Source organism: Ranitomeya variabilis, chromosome 1, assembly GCF_051348905.1.
Source record: "Ranitomeya variabilis isolate aRanVar5 chromosome 1, aRanVar5.hap1, whole genome shotgun sequence".
In the NCBI taxonomy this organism is placed as follows: Eukaryota; Metazoa; Chordata; class Amphibia; order Anura; family Dendrobatidae; genus Ranitomeya; species Ranitomeya variabilis.
In genome coordinates this window covers 739421310-739442730 of record NC_135232.1, presented here as the reverse complement: position 1 = coordinate 739442730, position 21421 = coordinate 739421310, and the positions used below count along the sequence as shown (strand labels likewise).

The following is a 21421-nucleotide window of genomic DNA, read 5'->3' as shown; positions in this document are numbered from 1 at the left end:
TCTGGCATTAACTCATAATACCAGAGTGGCAATTCCTGATCAACAAGAGCTTTCCAGACACAGTAACGAAACTGCAGCTGTGAACTGGAACCAAAATACAAAAACAAAACATGGACGAATGTCCAACTTATCTAGTAGATGTCTGGGAGCAGGAACAAGCACAGAGAGGCTTCTGATAACATTGTTGACCGGCAAGCATCTAACAGAGAAGCCAGGTTATATAGCGACACCCAGATCTAATCAGAACAGGTGAACAGGGAAGATGATGTCACAAGTTCAATTCCACCAGTAGCCACCGGGGGAGCCCAGAATCCAAATTCACAACAGTACCCCCCCCTCAAGGAGGGGGCACCGAACCCTCACCAGAACCACCAGGGCGATCAGGATGGGCCCTATGAAAGGCACGAACCAGATCAGAGGCATGAACATCAGATGCAGTGACCCAAGAATTATCCTCCTGGCCGTATCCCTTCCACTTGACCAGATACTGGAGTCTCCGTCTGGAAACACGGGAGTCTAGGATTTTTTCCACAACGTACTCCAACTCACCCTCAACCAACACCGGAGCAGGAGGCTCAACGGAAGGCACAACCGGTGCCTCATACCTGCGCAATAACGACCGATGAAAAACGTTATGAATAGAAAAGGATGCAGGGAGGTCCAAACGGAAGGAAACAGGGTTAAGAATCTCCAATATTTTATACGGACCGATGAACCGAGGCTTAAACTTAGGAGATGAGACCCTCATAGGGACAAAACGAGAAGACAACCACACCAAATCTCCAACACAAAGCCGAGGACCAACACGACGGTGACGGTTGGCAAAAAGCTGAGTCTTCTCCTGGGACAACTTTAAATTGTCCATCACCTGCCCCCAGATATGATGCAATCTCTCCACCACCGCATCCACTCCAGGACAATCCGAGGATTCCATCTGACCGGAGGAAAATCGAGGGTGGAACCCCGAATTACAGAAAAACGGGGACACCAAAGTGGCAGAGCTGGCCCGATTATTGAGGGCGAACTCCGCCAATGGCAAAAAAGCAACCCAATCATCCTGGTCAGCAGACACAAAACACCTCAGATATGTCTCCAGGGTCTGATTAGTCCGCTCGGTCTGGCCATTAGTCTGAGGGTGAAAAGCAGACGAAAAAGACAAATCTATGCCCATCCTAGCACAGAATGCCCGCCAAAATCTAGACACAAATTGGGTTCCTCTGTCAGAAACGATATTCTCAGGAATACCATGCAAACGAACAACATTTTGAAAAAACAGGGGCACCAACTCGGAAGAAGAAGGCAATTTGGGCAGGGGAACCAAATGGACCATCTTAGAAAAACGGTCACACACCACCCAGATGACAGACATCTTCTGAGAAACAGGCAGATCTGAAATAAAATCCATCGAGATGTGTGTCCAAGGCCTCTTAGGAATAGGCAAGGGCAACAATAATCCACTAGCCCGAGAACAACAAGGCTTGGCCCGAGCACAAACGTCACAAGACTGCACAAAGCCTCGCACATCTCGTGACAGGGAAGGCCACCAGAAGGATCTTGCCACCAAATCCCTGGTACCAAAAATTCCAGGATGACCTGCCAATGCAGAAGAATGTACCTCAGAGATGACTCTACTGGTCCAATCATCAGGAACAAACAACCTATCAGGCGGACAACGATCCGGTCTATCCGCCTGAAACTCCTGCAAGGCCCGCCGCAGGTCTGGAGAAACGGCTGACAAGATAACTCCCTCCTTAAGAATACCTGTGGGGTCAGAGTTGCCGGGTGAATCAGGCTCAAAACTCCTAGAAAGGGCATCCGCCTTAACATTCTTAGAACCCGGTAGGTACGATACCACAAAATTAAACCGAGAGAAAAATAATGACCAGCGCGCCTGTCTAGGATTCAGGCGCCTGGCGGTCTCAAGATAGATCAAATTTTTGTGGTCAGTCAATACCACCACCTGATGTCTGGCCCCCTCGAGCCAATGGCGCCACTCCTCAAACGCCCACTTCATGGCCAAAAGCTCCCGATTCCCAACATCATAATTCCGCTCAGCGGGCGAAAATTTACGGGAAAAGAAGGCACAAGGCCTCATCACGGCGCAGTCAGAACTTTTCTGCGACAACACTGCCCCAGCCCCGATCTCAGAAGCGTCGACCTCAACCTGAAAAGGAAGAGTCACATCAGGCTGACGCAACACAGGGGCAGAAGAAAAACGGCGCTTAAGCTCCTGAAAGGCCTCCACAGCATCAGGGGACCAATTAGCAACATCAGCACCCTGTCTAGTCAAATCGGTCAATGGCTTAACGACATCCGAAAAACCAGAAATAAATCGACGATAAAAGTTGGCAAAGCCCAAAAATTTCTGAAGACTTTTAAGAGAAGAGGGCTGCGTCCAATCACAAATAGCTTGAACCTTGACAGGATCCATCTCAATGGAAGAGGGAGAAAAAATATATCCCAAAAAGGAAATTCTCTGAACCCCAAAAACGCACTTAGAACCCTTGACACACAGAGAATTAGACCGCAAAACCTGAAAAACCCTCTTAACTTGCCGGACATGAGAGTCCCAATCATCCGAAAAAATCAGAATATCATCCAGATACACTATCATAAATTTATCCAAAAAATCGCGGAAAATATCATGCATAAAGGACTGGAAGACTGAAGGGGCATTAGAAAGACCAAAAGGCATCACCAAATACTCAAAGTGGCCCTCGGGCGTATTAAATGCGGTTTTCCACTCATCCCCCTGCCTGATCCGCACCAAATTATACGCCCCACGGAGATCAATCTTAGAGAACCACTTGGCCCCCTTTATGCGAGCAAACAAATCAGTCAGCAACGGCAATGGGTATTGATATTTAACCGTGATTTTATTCAAAAGCCGATAATCAATACATGGTCTCAAAGAGCCGTCTTTTTTTGACACAAAGAAAAAACCGGCTCCTAAGGGAGATGACGATGGACGAATATGTCCCTTTTCCAAGGACTCCTTTATATATTCTCGCATAGCAGTATGTTCAGGCACAGACAGATTAAATAAACGACCCTTTGGGTATTTACTACCCGGAATTAAATCTATAGCACAATCGCACTCACGGTGCGGAGGTAGCGAACCCAGCTTGGGTTCTTCAAAGACGTCACGATAATCAGACAGGAACTCAGGGATTTCAGAGGGAATAGATGATGAAATGGACACCAAAGGTACGTCCCCATGAGTCCCCTTACATCCCCAGCTCAACACAGACATAGCTCTCCAGTCAAGGACTGGGTTGTGAGACTGCAGCCATGGCAATCCTAGCACCAAATCATCATGTAGATTATACAACACCAGAAAACGAATAGTCTCCTGGTGATCCGGATTAATACACATAGTCACTTGTGTCCAGTATTGTGGTTTATTATTAGCCAATGGGGTGGAGTCAATCCCCTTCAGAGGAATAAGAGTCTCCAAAGGCTCTAAATCATACCCACAACGATTGGCAAAGGACCAATCCATAAGACTCAAAGCGGCGCCAGAGTCGATATAGGCGTCCGTAGTAATAGATGACAAAGAGCAAATCAGGGTCACAGACAAAATAAATTTAGACTGTAAAGTGCCAATGGGAACGGATTTATCAAGCTTTTTAGTACGCTTAGAGCATGCTGATATAACATGAGTAGAATCCCCACAATAGAAACACAACCCATTTTTCCGTCTAAAATTCTGCCGCTCGCTTCTGGACAGAATTCTATCACACTGCATGTTTTCTGGCGTCTTCTCAGTGGACACCGCCAGATGGTGCACTGGTTTGCGCTCCCGCAGACGCCTATCGATCTGAATGGCCATTGTCATGGACTCATTCAGACTTGCAGGCACAGGGAACCCCACCATAACATCCTTAATGGCATCAGAAAGACCCTCTCTGAAAGTAGCCGCCAAGGCACACTCATTCCACTGAGTAAGCACAGACCATTTACGGAATCTTTGGCAGTAAATTTCAGCTTCATCTTGCCCCTGCGATAGGGACATCAAAGTTTTTTCTGCCTGAAGTTCCAAATGAGGTTCCTCATAAAGCAAGCCCAAGGCCAGAAAAAACGCATCCACATTGCGCAACGCAGGATCCCCTGGTGCCAATGCAAAAGCCCAATCTTGAGGGTCGCCGCGGAGCAAGGAAATTACAATCCCAACCTGCTGTGCAGGGTCTCCAGCAGAACGAGATTTCAGGGACAAAAATAACTTACAATTATTTCTAAAATTCTGAAAGCTAGATCTATTCCCTGAGAAGAATTCCGGCAAAGGAATTCTCGGCTCTGATACCGGAGCATGAACAACAAAATCTTGCAAACTTTGTACTTTCGTGGCGAGATTATTCAAACCTGCAGTTACACTCTGTAGATCCATTATAGACAGGTGAACATAGAGCCATTCAAAGATTAGAAGGAGAGAGAAAAAAAAGAAAGACTGCAGCATAGACAGACTGGCAAGTGATCCAATTAAGAGCACACTAACTACTAGAGAAAAAAAAAAAAAAAAAAAAATTTTCAGCAGACTTCTTATTTCTCTCCTTTCTCAGCCAAGGATTTTAACCCTTTAGTGGGCCGGTCAAACTGTCATGATCTCCATGGCCAGAGAACTAGCATAAGCCTCTATAGGAACAAGCTCTTGGAAGATGTAACTGTACTGACCATGAACTAAACCTACCGCATAATCTAGAAGTAGCCAGGTAGCATGTCCTACTTTTTATCCCTATATGCCCAGCGCCGGCCGGAGAACTAAATAATGCTAGCAGAGGGAAATATAAGACCTGACTCACCTCTAGAGAAATGCCCAAAAAGGAGACAGAAGCCCCCCACATATATTGGCGGTGATATGAGATGAAACAACAAACGCAGCAGGAAAATAGTTTTAGCAAATTTGAGGTCCGCTTTCTAGATAGCAGAAGACAGAAAGCATACTTTCATGGTCAGTAGAAAACCCTAACAAAACACATCCAGAAATTACTTTAGGACTCTGGCATTAACTCATAATACCAGAGTGGCAATTCCTGATCAACAAGAGCTTTCCAGACACAGTAACGAAACTGCAGCTGTGAACTGGAACCAAAATACAAAAACAAAACATGGACGAATGTCCAACTTATCTAGTAGATGTCTGGGAGCAGGAACAAGCACAGAGAGGCTTCTGATAACATTGTTGACCGGCAAGCATCTAACAGAGAAGCCAGGTTATATAGCGACACCCAGATCTAATCAGAACAGGTGAACAGGGAAGATGATGTCACAAGTTCAATTCCACCAGTAGCCACCGGGGGAGCCCAGAATCCAAATTCACAACAGCAGTGGTTTCCTAGCAGCTATTTCAGGGTCATTTGGATGTTTTGGGTTGTCATTATGATTTAAAAAGAGAAAACACAGTAGTTTGACAATAAATGGCTTCACCCATTCATTCATTCATATTCTCTGAAAAAAGGTCAAGAAAGCAAAAATTCTGCTGGGGTATGTAAACTTTTGAGCATAACTGGTAAATATGTCCCCCTATCCTGATTTATATTCCCCATCCTGGTATATACAGTGGGTACGGAAAGTATTCAGACCCCTTTAAGTTTTTCACTCTTTGCTTCATTGCAGCCATTGGGTAAACATTAACAGAAATAAACACGTGAAATAGATCACTCTGTTTGCAATGACTCTGTCTAATTTATGAGTTTCACTTTTTGTATTGAAAAACTGAAATAAATTAACTTTTTGATGATATTCTAATTTTGTGAGAAGCACCTGTATGTGTGCCCTATACTGGTATATGTGTCCCCTATCCTGGTATATATGTGCCCATCCTGGTTTATATGTCCCCCAACCTGGTTTATATGTCCCCCATCCTGGTTTATATGTCCCCCATCCTGGTTTATATGTCCCCCATCCTGGTTTATATGTCCCCCATTCTGGTATATATATCCCTCATTCTGGTATATATGTCTCCCATCCTGGTATATATGTGCCCATCCTGGTTTATATGTCTCCCATCCTGGTTTATATGTCTCCCATCCTAGTATATATATCTCTCGTTCTGGTATATATGTCTCCCATCCTGGTATATATGCCTCACATCCTGGTATATATGCCTCCCATCCTGGTATATATGCCTCCCATCCTGGTATATATATCCCTCATTCTGGTATATATGTCTCCCATCCTGGTATATATGTGCCCATCCTGGTTTATATGTCTCCCATCCTAGTATATATATCTCTCGTTCTGGTATATATGTCTCCCATCCTGGTATATATGCCTCACATCCTGGTATATATGCCTCCCATCCTGGTATATATGCCTCCCATCCTGGTATATATATCCCTCATTCTGGTATATATGTCTCCCATCCTGGTATATATATCTCTCATTCTGGTATATATGTCTCCCATCCTGGTATATATGTCTCCCATCCTGGTTTATATGTCTCCCATCCTGGTATATATCCTTCATTCTGGTATATATGTATCCCGTCCTGGTATATATGTATCCCATCCTGGTATATATGTCTCCCATCCTGGTATATATGTGCCCATTCTGGTTTATATGTCTCCCATCCTGGTTTATATGTCTCCCATCCTGGTATATATATCTCTCATTCTGGTATACATGTCTCCTATCCTGGTATATATGCCTCCCATCCTGCTATATATGCCTCCCATCCTGGTATATATATCCCTCATTCTGGTATATATGTCTCCTGTCCTGGTATATATGCCTCCCATCCTGGTATATATATATATCCCTCATTCTGGTATATGTCTCCCATCCTGGTATATATATATATCCCTCATTCTGGTATATATGTCTCCCATCCTGGTATATATGTCTCCCATCCTGGTATATATGTCTCCCATCCTGGTATATATGTCCCCCATCCTGGTATATATGTCCCCAGTCCTGGTATATAGGTCTCACATCCTGGTATATATGTCCCCCGTCCTGGTATATATGTCTCCCGTCCTGGTATATATATCCCTCATTCTGGTATATAGGTCTCCCATCCTGGTATATATGTTTCCCATCCTGGTATATATGTCTCCCGTCCTGGTATATATGTCTCCCATCCTGGTATATATGTCTCCCGTCCTGGTATATGTGTCCCACGTCCTGGTATATATGTCTCCCATCCTGGAATATACCGTATATCCCTCATTCTGATATATATGTCTCCCATCCTGGTATATATGTCTCTCGTCCTGGTATATATGTCTCCCATCCTGGTATATATATCCCTCATTCTGATATATATGTCTCCCATCCTGGTATATATGTCTCCCATCCTGGTATATAAGTCTCCCGTCCTGGTATATATGCGGCGCCCCAGGGTCCTGGTCATCGCAGTGGTATTGCTTTCCTCTCGGGGAGAGTGATGCTAAGTTTGGAGGCAATGAAGGAGAACTTTGTCAGGTAACACAATGCATGCAACATGTTCACACTCCAGACCAGCTCTAAGCCTGTTTAAGGTGAACTCCCCTATAAGAACATCCTGCTCTGGAGGGAAAGGGGTCAATTCCTGTCAGAAAGACAGAGGGAAAGGAAGCCGAGGAGCCCTGTGGCGTGAAGTGCTGCAGCTCCTAGGAAACAGACGGATAGAAAGCAGAACATATTGCAGCAAGCGTGAAGGAAAGCAAAGCAAAGGAGAGGATATCAGAGGGAGATCAGCCAGGAGCAGGCTGCCTCCTTCTGAGGCGCAGAAATCCGGTAGCTGGAATACCGAGGGAGTAAGGATCTCTACGCTTTACTTCGGAGATCGGCAGGACAGCTAATTGCAAGTTACCTGTCTACACCCAGGAGGCACGGTGGCACCCCTCAGAGGCCGGGGCGTGCTAGAGTCCCTACAAACAGCCTCAAGCCACCAGTCATACGGGTTTTGTCCTATCCATCTGGGGGACAGAGAGAGAGAGAGAGACATAACATCTACAACATCTGTGAGGACCTTATGAGAAGCTCAGCAGTAAGGTACTACAACACCACGGCGCTAGAGGAAGGCTACTGATTTCTACCTGGACCAGGGGACTCTGGATTTGCCTCCAAACCGGCCAGACTCTGTGTGCCCTGTGGTCTGGTACCCTGGACTGTGGATGCCGAAGCCTTCAGTAAAGGTAAAGAGACTGCAATCTTGTGTCCTCGTTCTTCTCTGCGCCTCTCACCATCCACCATCTACACACTGGGAAGCCCTGGGGACATACTTCACCTGTGGGAAGGTATACCATCTAGCTGCCATAACATCACCCCAGTGGACCCCCTTAAAGCAGCGTCGGTCAACCTGACCGAATAGCACAGGTGGCATCACGAACACAAACTTTATCCCTTTAAAGACCTTTCCCCTTTTACACGGACATCCCAAGGGCCACGGACCGGGTCAGCCACCGTGACATCCCCCCTGTGAACCGAAGGACCCGGTACTGAGTACCCCGCTGCCCTTGGGGGCGCTCCATATATGTCCCCCGTCCTGGTATATATGTCTCCCGTCTTGGTATATATGTCTCCCGTCCTGGTGTCCCCCATCCTGGTATACATTTGCCCCATCCTGGTATATATGTCCCCCGTCCTGGTATATATGTCCCTCGTCCTGGTATATATGTCCCCCGTCCTGGTATATATGTCCCCCGTCCTGGTATATATGTCCCCCATCCTGGTATATATGTCCCCTGTTCTGCTGCTTTTATTTAGTGCATTAAAAAATTAAATTCTTCAACTCGCCTTTCTCGGCTCCCATGTCGCGTGTCGTCCTCTTCTGTAGCTGGTGCAGAAGCCGGCAGCTGACTTCAGCATGCAAGTGACGGACAGCGTATCATGTCACTGTCATGTACCGCCAGTGATTTGTAAGCCAACATCATCTGCCAGCCTCTGATTGTCCAGCGGCATGTATTGTAGTGAAGGGACCTGGCAGGTTTCTGCGCCACAATGATTTTTTTTTAAATGAATTTTAGCTGAATGTGCATCCCCAGATGCACATCCAGCTGAAATATGGGTCGGCGAGCCCCCCTCCTGCAGTGTCACCCTCTGCGACCGCGATCATTATGCCCTGGCTGCAGTGTAAAGTATGGGGGATGGATAGACTCTGGAGACTGTAGGTGGGTCCCATGCTACTTCCCGTGGGTTTGGGCATTTACTTTAGAATACAAATACTGGAACATAAGATGACAGAGATTGGTCTTATTGTTAAGGTGGTATGGGGTGTAATTGGGAAGTATTTACACCTTAAAGGGATCCTGTCATGTTGTACATACGTGTGATCAATGGACAGCAGGGTACAGAAAAGACACTGAGCAGAATTTTATTGAGGATTGTTGGAAAACATTCAGTATAACTTGTATTTTATTCATGAGTCCAGTGGGCGGTCCTACTCAGTGATCTCTGCATGCTCAGTCATTCAGGTAAGACTGTCAATCACTGAGTAGGACCGCCCACTGGACTCCTATTCGTTCACACACTAGGGATTTAGTAGTAACGTACATCGTGTGATTGTCTGCTCCCGCTCTAACATCCCGCCAGCAGATCAGACCACCACAGGTTCCCTTTAAATTTGGGGTTGCGTCTCTCATTGACTCCAAGGAATTCCAGATAAAAATATCCAAAATCGCGTCCAGGGAGCCGTCTAAATTGATCCGCGCCTTAATTGCCTGTTATTTAATCTTGCGAAGAAATGGCAGGAAGCGGCGCTGGTAACCATGGAAACGGCGAGGCGCGATGGCTTTTTTTAGTATAGTGACAAAGGCTGCTCGCGATGGCGAAGGCGACTTTTCTAATGATCCCGAGCTCCGCACTCCAGCTGTAATGGGGCGGATAATGGGAAATAAGCGCTGGCCTCTGGTGACACTGAAACGTTACAGCGCATTCCGCAAATGGTTCTGCGCTCTTATCTGCTGCACCACGAGTGCGGGAGACGCCGTGGAGTAACACCCTGGTGAACCAGGAGGCCCAGGATGAACAAAGATAGACACTTTTAATAGTCACTACTTTTTGTTTCAAGCTAGGACCAGGTACAGGATCTCTGACTGCTGTCAGTGAATAGCATCACGTGTATATACATATTTGTCAGTTCTTACTGCACTTTCATTTCATTCATGAACCATGTGGCCCTGGATGAACAACATTTTAGGTCTTTTTAATTGCATTTCTTTTTTCAAGATCTCTGTTTGCTGTTAGTGAATATGAGTCTTATCCCTCCCCCACTAATCTTCCTGAGTGTCAGTCTTTACTGCAGTACTTCTTAATGAACCAGAAAGCTCAGGATGACCAAATATGTGTCTGTCATTTAATATACATTACTTTAAAAGGTCTATGCTTGCTGTCAGTGAATATGATCATTCTTACCTCCTCTCCTACCATTCTGATCAGTCTTCACTGCAGTTTTCATTTCATTCATAAACCAGGAGTGTCAAGATGTTCATGGTTTGCACTTCATCCAGTCACATCTAATGATATCTGCCTGGTGTCAGTGAATGGAAACATAAGGGCCACATCAGGGGGGGATATAGGTGCTGGAAACTTCTTCCAAAAATACAACATGTGACCATAACCTTACAGTACCAGCAAAAGCTATGAGATTTCAGAAATCTCACGCACACGCATGGTTTTTTTCCTTGCAGCATGTCACTACTTAGGGTAAATTCACACTAGGCGCTTTTCCCTGCGTGTTTGTTTTTTCTCTTAGAAGGAAAGTAGAAAAAGCAGGTTTTGCTTGTTTTTTTCTTGCGTTTTTTGATGTGTTTTTAGCATGCTAGATTTTTCCTATTCTACAATATCAGGTTTTAGCGCACAAAAACGCAGCAAAACTTGATAACTGCATTTTTGCTGTGGATTTTCAGCATTTTTTCACCACCCATTCATATCAAGGGGGGAAAAAAACATGAAAGAAGTGACATGCTCCATTGTTCAAAAAAAAAAACATGCAAAGCCCAAAATCCTGATGACAAAACAAACAAGGTGTGCAGGAGATTTCCGACATATCATAGACATAGCTGGTACTGTAAAATGGGGTTGAAAATTTGCATTAAAAAAAATCATAAAAAACGCTAAAAAAAACGCCTCGTGTGAACTTACCCCACAGAAAAAAATGCATTTTTTTGAAGCAGCTTCTTTACTGCCAAGAGAGCAGGTTTTGCCTACAGAAAAAAGCGCAGCAAAAACGCAACTTTTTCCTCGAGTAAAATGTGTCCAAACCGCCTCTGTTTCTGTCCTAATTCACACCATGTTTGGGGCGTATATTATAATTAATTTGTCGGGCGCTCTTGGCCTTTTCAAAAAGTCAGCCAGGAATGGTGTCAAAAATATAAGTTGCCCCCAAATTTTGCAACATTTCAAGCAGTTTTACGCCAGATAACGAGCCCTGTGTGTTTCAATGAGATCTGTTTTCAAAATCTCTGCTTGCTGTCAGTGAGGCAACACAATGCCCAGACCTAATCGGTCTCCCAGCGGGAGGGGTGACTACAATTGTATCTGGTCAGATCTATCCTGAATCTCTCTCCTGGCCTGAAGGTTTGTTACAGTGCATGGCCACGATCACACGGTCCAGGGGCGGACACAGACTGCTTGGGGCCCCTGTGCAGGAAATGTGCCTGGGCCCCCCTCCTTTTAAGGCGACAAAGCTAAGGGACTGTGCTATACATAAGTGAGTACACTTTATACTAAGGGACTGTGTTAGACATAATAATCGATAAAAATGTCTTCCTCCACCTCCCCCTGTTCTTAAACCCATTATAAATCCCCCGCATCCCATTATTGCCCTCTCCCCCACCCCCCATGATTGACCTCTTCACCACCTCCATTATTGCTTTCTCCCCCACCACCCCATATCATTGCCCATTCCACCACCTCCATCAATGCCTCCTCCCCACCACCCCCATCATTGTCCTTTCCACTGCCACCATCATTTCCTCCTGCCCCACCACCCCTATCATTGCCCTCTCCATCAACCCAATCATTGCCTTCGGCCCCATCATTGCCCTCTCCTCCACCTACACACACACACACAGCACCATTCACCTCTCTGCACACACACACACCTCACCTCTGCTCGCACAGTATCCTGAAGCCGCACCATCGCTGGCAGCTTCCTGTCTCACACAGCCGTGGCGCTAAATGATGATGTCATTCAGCCGCTGCTGTGTGGCAGGAAGCAGGATGGATCCATTCCCTGCAGCTCCGCTGCCTTTTTCTCTTGCAGGCAGCGGAGCTGCAATCCCATGATGGCAATCTGGCCAGGGCCCCCCCGGAGACGGATAAACTGGCCAGATTGCCCTCATTATTAGCGACCCTGCAGGCAGGGATGGTTGTAGGCAAAATGGGGCCCTAGGCAAAGTTTAAAATGGGGCCTCAAATCCTAACATATTGCACATCACACAGAAGCATTTCTGTTGTATTTACAAGCGCTGAGTTCAGGCCACTATAGGAATGTGATCGACAATACTGAAGTTGTTCAACGCTTGTTTCCCGGCCTCTTTACACCATTTAAGAGAAAGAATGATGGGAACAGAACAATCACTAATAGATCACCATACAGTATCATGTTACCAGCAGGACACCTACAGTTTACAACGGCGATGTGCTGCTGAGAACAATGATTTCTGTTCCGGCATAACCAATCCAATCAATGGATGAATAGGCAGCATTTTACTTGTTTAGTATAATACACCTCATAGTCCTCAATATATTATAATGTGCACCACAGTCCTCCATATTGTAAAATACACACCGCATAATCCTCCATATAGTATAATACACTCCTCAGTCCTCAGTCCTATAAATCACTTCCCACAGTATAATGCACCCCATAGTTCTTCATATAGTATAATGTATTCCCCATAGTTCTTGATACAGTATAATGCAGCCCACATATAGTATAGTGCAGCCACCCCATAGAGCATAATGCAGCCACCCCACAGAGTATGATGTAACCCCCATGGAATGTAATGCAGCCACCCTCATATAGTATAATGTAGCCCCCCCATAAAGTATGATGCAATCACCCCTCATAGAATATAATACAGCCCACCTCCCCATAGAATATAATGTAGCCCCATCAAAGAGTATGATGCAATCCTCCCTCATAAAATCTAATACAGCCCCCATAGAATATAATACAGCCCACCTCCCCATAGAATATAATGTAGCCCCCATAGAATATAATGCAGCCACCCATAGTATATAAAACAGCCTTCCCCATAGAATATAATGCACCCCCCATAGTATATAACACAGCCTCCCCCATAGAAGATAACGTATAATGTACCCACCTTAGTATACAACACAGCCCGCATAGTATACAGCACTGCCCGCATAGTATACAGAAGAGCCTCATAGTATACAGCGCAGCCTCATTGTATACAGAACTGCCAGCATAGTATACAGCGCAGCCTCATAGTATACAGTGCAGCCTCATGGTATACAGCACTGCCTCATAGTATACAGCGCAGCCTCATGGTATACAGCACACTGCCTCATAGTATACAGCGCAGCTCTCCCCCCAGAATGGGCCCACAGTCCAGTACTCACTGTTATAGAGTAAAAAAAAAACAACACAGCACACTCCTCACCTCTCCTCGTGCCCACACTGCTTCCAGTTCCTGCTCCTGCCGGCACACAGTGAGTGCGCGGCAGTGTCTGTCAGAGGCAGAGCGGGGAATGATGAGAGAGGGAGCGTCAGCTGACGCTCTCTCCTCCATCATTGCTTTGAACTGTACCGGCAGACGCCGGTATAGTTAAATGCGGCGGGGGAGTCGGTGCTGGCGGCAGGCGGGCCCCCTGCCTCACAGGGGCCCCATAGCAGCTGCATGATGTGCCACTAGCTGGGGGCCCTGGGGAGAGCGAGGACCTAGGCAGCTGCCTGCCCCTAACGCCGGCCCTGCCTGCAGGGGCCCCCTGGAGCCTCCGGGCCCCTGTGCAGCTGCACAGGTTGAACAGGCGGTATGTCCGCCCATGACACGGTCAGTATTTGGTCAGTATTTTACCTCAGTATTTGTGAGCCAAAACCAGGAGTGGAACAATTAGAGGAAAAGTCCAATAGAAACATATGCACCACTTCTGTATTTATCACCCACTCCTGGTTTTGGCTTACAAATACTGAGGTAAAATACTGACCAAATACTGAGGTAAAATACTGACCAAATACTGAGGTAAAATGCTGACCAAATACTGAGGTAAAATACTGACCAAATACTGAGGTAAAATACTGACCAAATACTGAACGTGTGACCATGGCCTATCAGTGCAGGCTTACCGATACAAAGAGATCTCCATGGAGCCCACCATTGATTTTACAGGGGTTTCTCAGATTTTTTTCAGGGTCTTGACAATAAAAATGGCCCAGATTGCACTACTTCTCATCCAGACCGGATACAAAGTGACAACACTTCTGCTATGAGAAACATAAAGGTTTCTTGCCTTTGGGTGTCAGTAAAAGAAAAATTCACTGACAGCAAGCAGAGATATTACAAATGGTATATTAGGAAGTTGCCGGCCCTCTGGGACCCATAGTCGCACGTATCACTAGCCCCGGGGAGCATTACAGTGCCACAAAAGGCAACAGGTGGGAAGATGAGATGGAAGGAGACTGTCAGCAGGAAGGAGTGGCCGAATAAGAGGCTGACACAGCATGGAGGACCCATCTGCTGCAGCAGGAGTCAGATTTCAGACAGAAGGCATGCAGAGGAAGACATGGGAGGGAGGCCAGGGCATTATCTGATTACCCTGAGGGTGCCATACACAGGCAGATAACAGCAGCAGGGAAACATAGGTCTAGCATTCCGCTCCTTTTACTATGAAAATATGAATAAGCAAAGCTGCAGTATAAAGCAAGGGGGACACATTACATAGCACTCTATAGGTTTATTGCATTTTGAACTGCAAAGAAGAAAAGGTGGCAATAAATGTAATATCGGGATACTTGGGATGCCGTATCCTGTAACGTAACAACGCCTTAGGTGAGGTTTTCTGAATAGTGCACCCCTTTAATTTATAATTAGTGTGAACACTTTTGGGCTGAACAATGCTACTATGTTTCCATCGTGCACAGCAGTCACATTGTAGGAGAACAACCCTATCAATCACCCGCCTGTCTCCTTTTACCCAGTAACTGGGTCACATTTATGGATGTGTGATGCAGGTTTGTGCCTCTAGGGGGCAGATGAAAGCAGGTTTCCGTTTGTTTGCAGTTGCTTATCTCCAGGCACTGGCGGAGAAGTGTCATCATTTTCTGTAGTTATCTGATAAGTGGCACATTTTTTGGAGGCTGCTGCTGCTTTTTTATAAGGGGGGGTCTATGTGAGCATTTCCAGGACGAGGTCTCCACCTCTGAACAGTCATGCTGCATAGACGTGGATGTAAGACCACAAACAGTGCACCCTAGGAGCCAAACATCACAAGAAGGTGACTGTAGAAAGTGGGGCAGGACGATGCTGTAAGGCAGAACGGGGCCTATTAGGGAAGGCTCAGGCTTTAAATGGGCACTCTAATCTTGGGTTCATGATGCCCTATAAATTTGCTAAATCATTTTTTTACCTAAAATAACTAATTAATTCAGGAAAATCAGAGCCAAGAAATATGTTTCCCTTCTGTGTAACTGTGTCCACAGGTCAAGTGTAATCCGTCAATATCAGCCGAGATGGATAACAGGAGGTGGGGAGGGTCTTTGTCTCTCTACAGGAAGTAGGGGTGGGTCTATGCATCGCCACAGGAAGTGGGGGAGGGTATTTGTCCCTACAGGAAGTAGGGTCGGGTCTATGCATCGCCATAGGTAGTGGGGGAGGGTATTTGTCCCTACAAGAAGTAGGGGCTGGTCTATGCATCGCCACAGGAAGTGGGGGAGGGTATTTGTCCCTACAGGAAGTAGGGGTGGGTCTATGCATTGCCACAGGAAGTGGGGGAGGGCATTTGTCCCTACAGGAAGTAGGGGGGTCTATGCATTGCCACAGGAAATGGGGAAGGGTATTTGTCCCTACAGGAAGTAGGGGCGGGTCTATGCATCGCCACAGGAAGTGGGGAAGTGTATTTGTCCCTACAGGAAGTAGGGGCGGGTCCATGCATCGCCACAGGAAGTGGGGAAGGGTATTTGTCCCTACAGGAAGTAGGGGCAGGTCTATGCATTGCCACAGGAAGTGGGGGAGGGCATTTGTCCCTACAGGAAGTAAGGGCAGGTCTATGCATCACCACAGGAAGTGGGGGAGGGTATTTGTCCCTACAGGAAGTACAGGCGGGTCTATGCATCACCACAGGAAGTGGGGAAGGGTATTTGTCCCTACAGGAAGTAGGGGCAGGTCTATGCATCATCACAGGAAGTGGGGGAGGGTATTTGTCCCTACAGGAAGTACAGGCGGGTCTATGCATCATCACAGGAAGTGGGGGAGGGTATTTGTCCCTACAGGAAGTAGGGGCAAGTCTATGCATCACCACAGGAAGTGGGGGAGGGTATTTGACCCTACAGGAAGTAGGGGCGGGTCTATGCATCGCCACAGGAAGTGGGGGAGGGTATTTGTCCCTACAGGAAGTAGGAGTGGGTCTATGCATCACCACAGGAAGTGGGGGAGGGTATTTGTCCCTACAGGAAGTAGGGGTGGGTCTATGCATCGCCATAGGAAGTGGGGGAAGGTATTTGTCCCTACAGGAAGTAGGGGTGGGTCTATGCATCGCCACAGGAAGTGGGGGAGGGCATTTGTCTCTACAGGAAGTGAGCGTGGGTCTTTGTCTCTCTACAGGAAGTGCAGGTGGGTCTATGCATCACCACAGGAAGTAGGGGAGGGTATTTGTCTCTACAGGAAGTAATGGCGGGTCTGTGTCTCTACATGAAGTGGGGCGGGTCTATGAATCGTTACAGGAATTGGGGGCAGGTCTATGCATCGCCACAGGAAGTGGGTGAGGGTATTTGTCTCTACAGGAAGTGAGGGTGGGTCTTTGTCTTTCTACAGGAAATGGTGACGGGTCTATGCATCGCTACAGGAATTGGGGGCGGATCTTTGTTTCTCTACAGGAAGTCGGTGCGGATTTATGTATCAATACAGGAAAAGGATTTTGGCTCTTTGTCTCTGCTGGAAGTGGAGGCAGGCCTATGCATCAGCACAGGAAGTGGCAGCAGGTCTTTGTCTCTACAGGAAGTGTGGGTGGGTCTATGCATTGCCACAGAATGGGGGGGAGGATCTTTGTTTCTACAGGAAGTGTGGACAGGTTTTTGGCTTTATGGGAAGTTTGGGTGGGTCTATGTCTCTATAGGAAGTGGGGGCGGGTCTATGTCTCTATGGGAAGTGGGCGCAAGTCTTTGTTTCGCTAAAAGAAGTGAGGGAGAGTCTTTATCTCTACAGGAAGAGGTGGGGTTGGGTCTTTGTCTCTACAGAAAGTGGGGAAGAATCTATTTCTCCTTACAGGAAGTGGGAGCTTTTCTATGTATCTCTACAGGAAGTGGAAGCATCTGCATATCTTTCTACAGGAATTGGAAGCTTGTCTATATAGCTCTACAGGATGTAGAGGCATGTCTATATCTTTACAGGAAGTGGAGGCATGTCTTTGTCTCTCTATAGGAAGTTGGGGTGGGTCTATATCACTACAGGAAGTGGTGGCATGTCCATATCGCTTGGAGAAGTGGGGGCATGTCCATATCTCTAGAGGAACTGGGGGTGGGTCTATGTCTCTCTACAGTAAGTGAAGGTGTGTCTTTGGCTCTACAGGAAGTGGGGGAGGGTCTATGTATCTCTACAATAAGTGGAGGCATGTCCAGGTTTCCCTAAAGGATGTGAAGGTGTGACTATAGTCTCTAAAGGAAGTAGAGGCGTGTCCATGTCTCTCTATAGGAAGTGGGGTGGGTCTATTTTGAATTCATGCTGGAAATTGAGGGAAAGTGAGTCCAGCACCTATTGTACTGACAGATTCCCAAAGAAGAAAAAAAACACCTTTTCAAAAAGAGTGAAGGGTAAGTGACAAAGCAGGAGAATCAGGACAGTTTGGCATATATTAGAGTGGTATCTGCACCGAAAGCAGTCTTATCTTGTAGGTGATGTGGACCCCAGGTCATGACTCTGCCTTGGTTTTGGGTAAAATGACAGGTGTAATTTAAAGAAATAGTCCAAACTTCTAGACTTCAAGTACCCCATTAATTATATCCAGGTCTCCATTCAAATGAATAGGTGACTACGTGAAAAGCAGAGGACCCACCTATAATGTCCTGGGACCCCTGGGATCAGCAGCTGCACTAAGTATAGAAAAACTTTTTTTTGCCCAAACTTTAAAGGGAACCTGTCACCCCCAAAATGGAAGGTGAGGTAAGCCCACCAGCATCAGGGGCTTATCTACAGCATTCTGTAATGCTGTAGATAAGCCCCCGATGTATCCTGAAAGATGAGAAAAAGAGGTTAGATTATTCTCACCTGGGTGAGCGGTCCGGTCCGATGGGCGTCGTGGTCCGGTCCGGGGCCTCCTATCTTCATACGATGATGTCCTCTTCTTGTCTTCCGGCCGCGGCTCCGGTGCAGGCGCAGCGCCAGCGCACTGCAGTACTTTACACTGCCCTCAACAGGGCAGACAAAGTACGCCTGCGCAAGAGCTACAACGTGAAGACAAGAAAAGGACGTCATCTGATGAAGATAGGAGGCGTCGGGCCGCGACGCCCTTCGGACCAGGACCGGACCGGACCGCCCCGGGGTGAGTATAATCTAACCTCTTTTTCTCATCTTTCAGGATACATCGGGGGCTTATCTACAGCATTACAGAATGCTGTAGATAAGCCCCTGATGCTGGTGGGTGACAGATTCCCTTTAAAATCAATAAAGTACCCCTATTCACAACACTTGAGCCGCCCCAGCCCCTCCACAAAAAAATCCCTATATCTCCATGGGAAGCAGACCGCATTTGCCCTCTCTACTTGTGGCCATGCGCCTCTAGGCGGCGCTCTTCATCTGAAAGCTGCAGTCAGCAGATAACCTGTCTTTCCTGTATAATAGAGTGGTAAGGGCAGGGCCGACACTGAGAATCGGGGAGTTCTCAACAGGTGGGTGTAATATCAGGGGGTGCGTCAGATCACTTTTTTTCATCCAAGTAGTTAACTCTTAAAATCCCTGAGAAATGTTACATAGGATGGAATGTAATTAGCAACTACCGCTTATCCTCTCCCAGAGTTGCAAGGTAGACAATAAATCCACAAGTCATCCAAGGCCTCATGTCCTGGTAAAAAGATCTATTCATCTGTGAGAGCAAATAACCTACAGCGGCGAGACATGTTATAGGGAATATTCAGACTGTCCTCAGTCAGGAAAACTGCAGGATGGCGGCCCTGAGAAAAGACGTGAGCACAGATCACTGCAACCATCTCCCCAACATTGTGCAGTCCTTCAGCTATTTCAGGATGTTTGCTTGGTGTCAGCTACTAGGAAAATACTGCGCCACAAATCTCCTGTACGTAGGAGCAGTTTTATAGTAGCTTTATTCTTGTACATAGGAGCAGTTTTATAGTAGTTATATTCTTGTACATAGGGACAGTATTATAGTAGTTATATTCTTGTACATAGGGGCAGTATTATAGTAGTTATATTCTTGTACATAGGAGCAGTGTTATAGTAGTTATATTCTTGTACATAGGGGCAGTATTATAGTAGTTATATTCTTGTACATAGGAGCAGTATTATAGCAGTTATATTCTTGTACATAGGGGGCAGTATTATAGTAGTTATATTCTTGTACATAGGAGCAGTATAATAGTAGTTATATTCTTGTACATAGGAGCAGTATTATATTAGTTATATTCTTGTACATAGGAGCAGTAATATAGTAGTTATATTCTTGTACATAGGGGGCAGTATTATAGTAGTTATATTCTTGTGCATAGGGACAGTATTATAGTAGTTATATTCTTGTACATAGGAGAGCAGTATTATAGTAGTTATAGTCTTGCACATAGGGGACAGTATAATAGTAGATATATTCTTGTACATAGGAGCAGTATTATAGTAGTTATAGTCTTGTACATAAGGGCAATATTATAGTAGTTATATTCTTGTACATAGGGACAGTATTATACTAGTTATATTCTTGTACATAGGAGCAGTATTATAGTAGCTATATTCTTGTACATAGGAGCAGTATTATAGTAGTTATTGTCTTGTACATAGGGGCAATATTATAGTAGTTATATTCTTGTACCTAGGGGGCAGTGTAATAGTAGTTATATTCTTGTACATAGGAGCAGTATTATAGTAGTTATAGTCTTGTACATAGGGGCAATATTATAGTAGTTATATTCTTGTACATAGGGGCAGTATTATAGTAGTTACATTCCTATACATAGGGGGCAGTATTATAGTAATTATATTCTTGTACATAGGGACAGTATTATGGTAGTTATGTTCTTGTACATAGGGGCAGTATTATAGTAGTTATATTCTTGTACATAGGGACAGTATTATAGTAGTTATATTCTTGTACATAAGGGCAGTATTATAGTAGTTATATTCCTGTACATAGGGAGCAGTATTATAGTAGTTATATTCTTGTACATAGGGACAGTATTATAGTAGTTATTGTCTTGTACATAGGGGCAATATTATAGTAGTTATATTCTTGTACCTAGGGAGCAGTATAATAGTAGTTATATTCTTGTACATAGGAGCAGTATTATAGTAGTTATAGTCTTGTACATAGGGGCAATATTATAGTAGTTATATTCTTGTACATAGGGACAGTATTATACTAGCTATATTCTTGTATATAGGGACAGTATTATAGTAGTTATATTCTTGTACATAGGGACAGTATTATACTAGTTATATAGGGGCAATATTATAGTAGTTATATTCTTGTACATAGGAGCAGTATTATAGTAGTTATATTCTTGTACATAGGAGCAGTATTATAGTAGTTATATTTTTGTACATAGGAGCAGTATTATAGTAGTTATATTCTTGTACATAGGAGCAGTATTATAGTAGCTATATTCTTGTACATAGTGAGCAGTATTATAGTAGTTATATTCTTGTACATAGGAGCAGTATTTTAGTAGTTATAGTCTTGTACAGTACATAGGGACAGTATTGTACTAGTTATATTCTTGTACGTAGGGACAGTATTATACTAGTTATATTCTTGTACATAGGGGCAATATTATAGTAGTTATATTCTTGTACATAAGGGCAGTATTATAGTAGTTATATTCTTGTACATAGGAGGCAGTATTATAGTAATTATATTCTTGTACATAGGAGCAGTATTATAGTCATTATATTATTGTATATAGGGAGCAGTATTATAGTAGTTACATTCTTGTACATAGGGGCAGTATAATAGAAGTTATATTCTTGTACATAGGGGCAGTATTATAGTAGTTATATTCTTGTACTTAGGGGCATTTTAATAGTAGTTATATTCTTGTACTTATGAGCAGTATTATAGCAATATACAAAAAAGTTGCGCTCTATTGTGCTAAAGC

General features: G+C 45.2%; 1 protein-coding gene across 2 annotated transcripts in view; it reads right to left on the bottom strand.

Annotated features, from left to right (window-relative positions):
- Nucleotides 1-12086, bottom strand: part of ANKRD9 (ankyrin repeat domain 9) — a 146378-nt gene extending 134292 nt beyond the window's left edge. Inside the window, exon 1 of one of the 2 annotated variants that reach the window (XM_077269081.1) lies at nucleotides 12032-12086. The gene's annotated coding sequence lies outside the window, so the exon portion shown is untranslated. Of the gene's footprint in view, nucleotides 1-10335; nucleotides 10451-12031 lie in introns of those variants that run through there. The other variant, XM_077269088.1, reaches the window with a different exon arrangement.
- Nucleotides 12087-21421: the final 9335 nt, after the last annotated feature.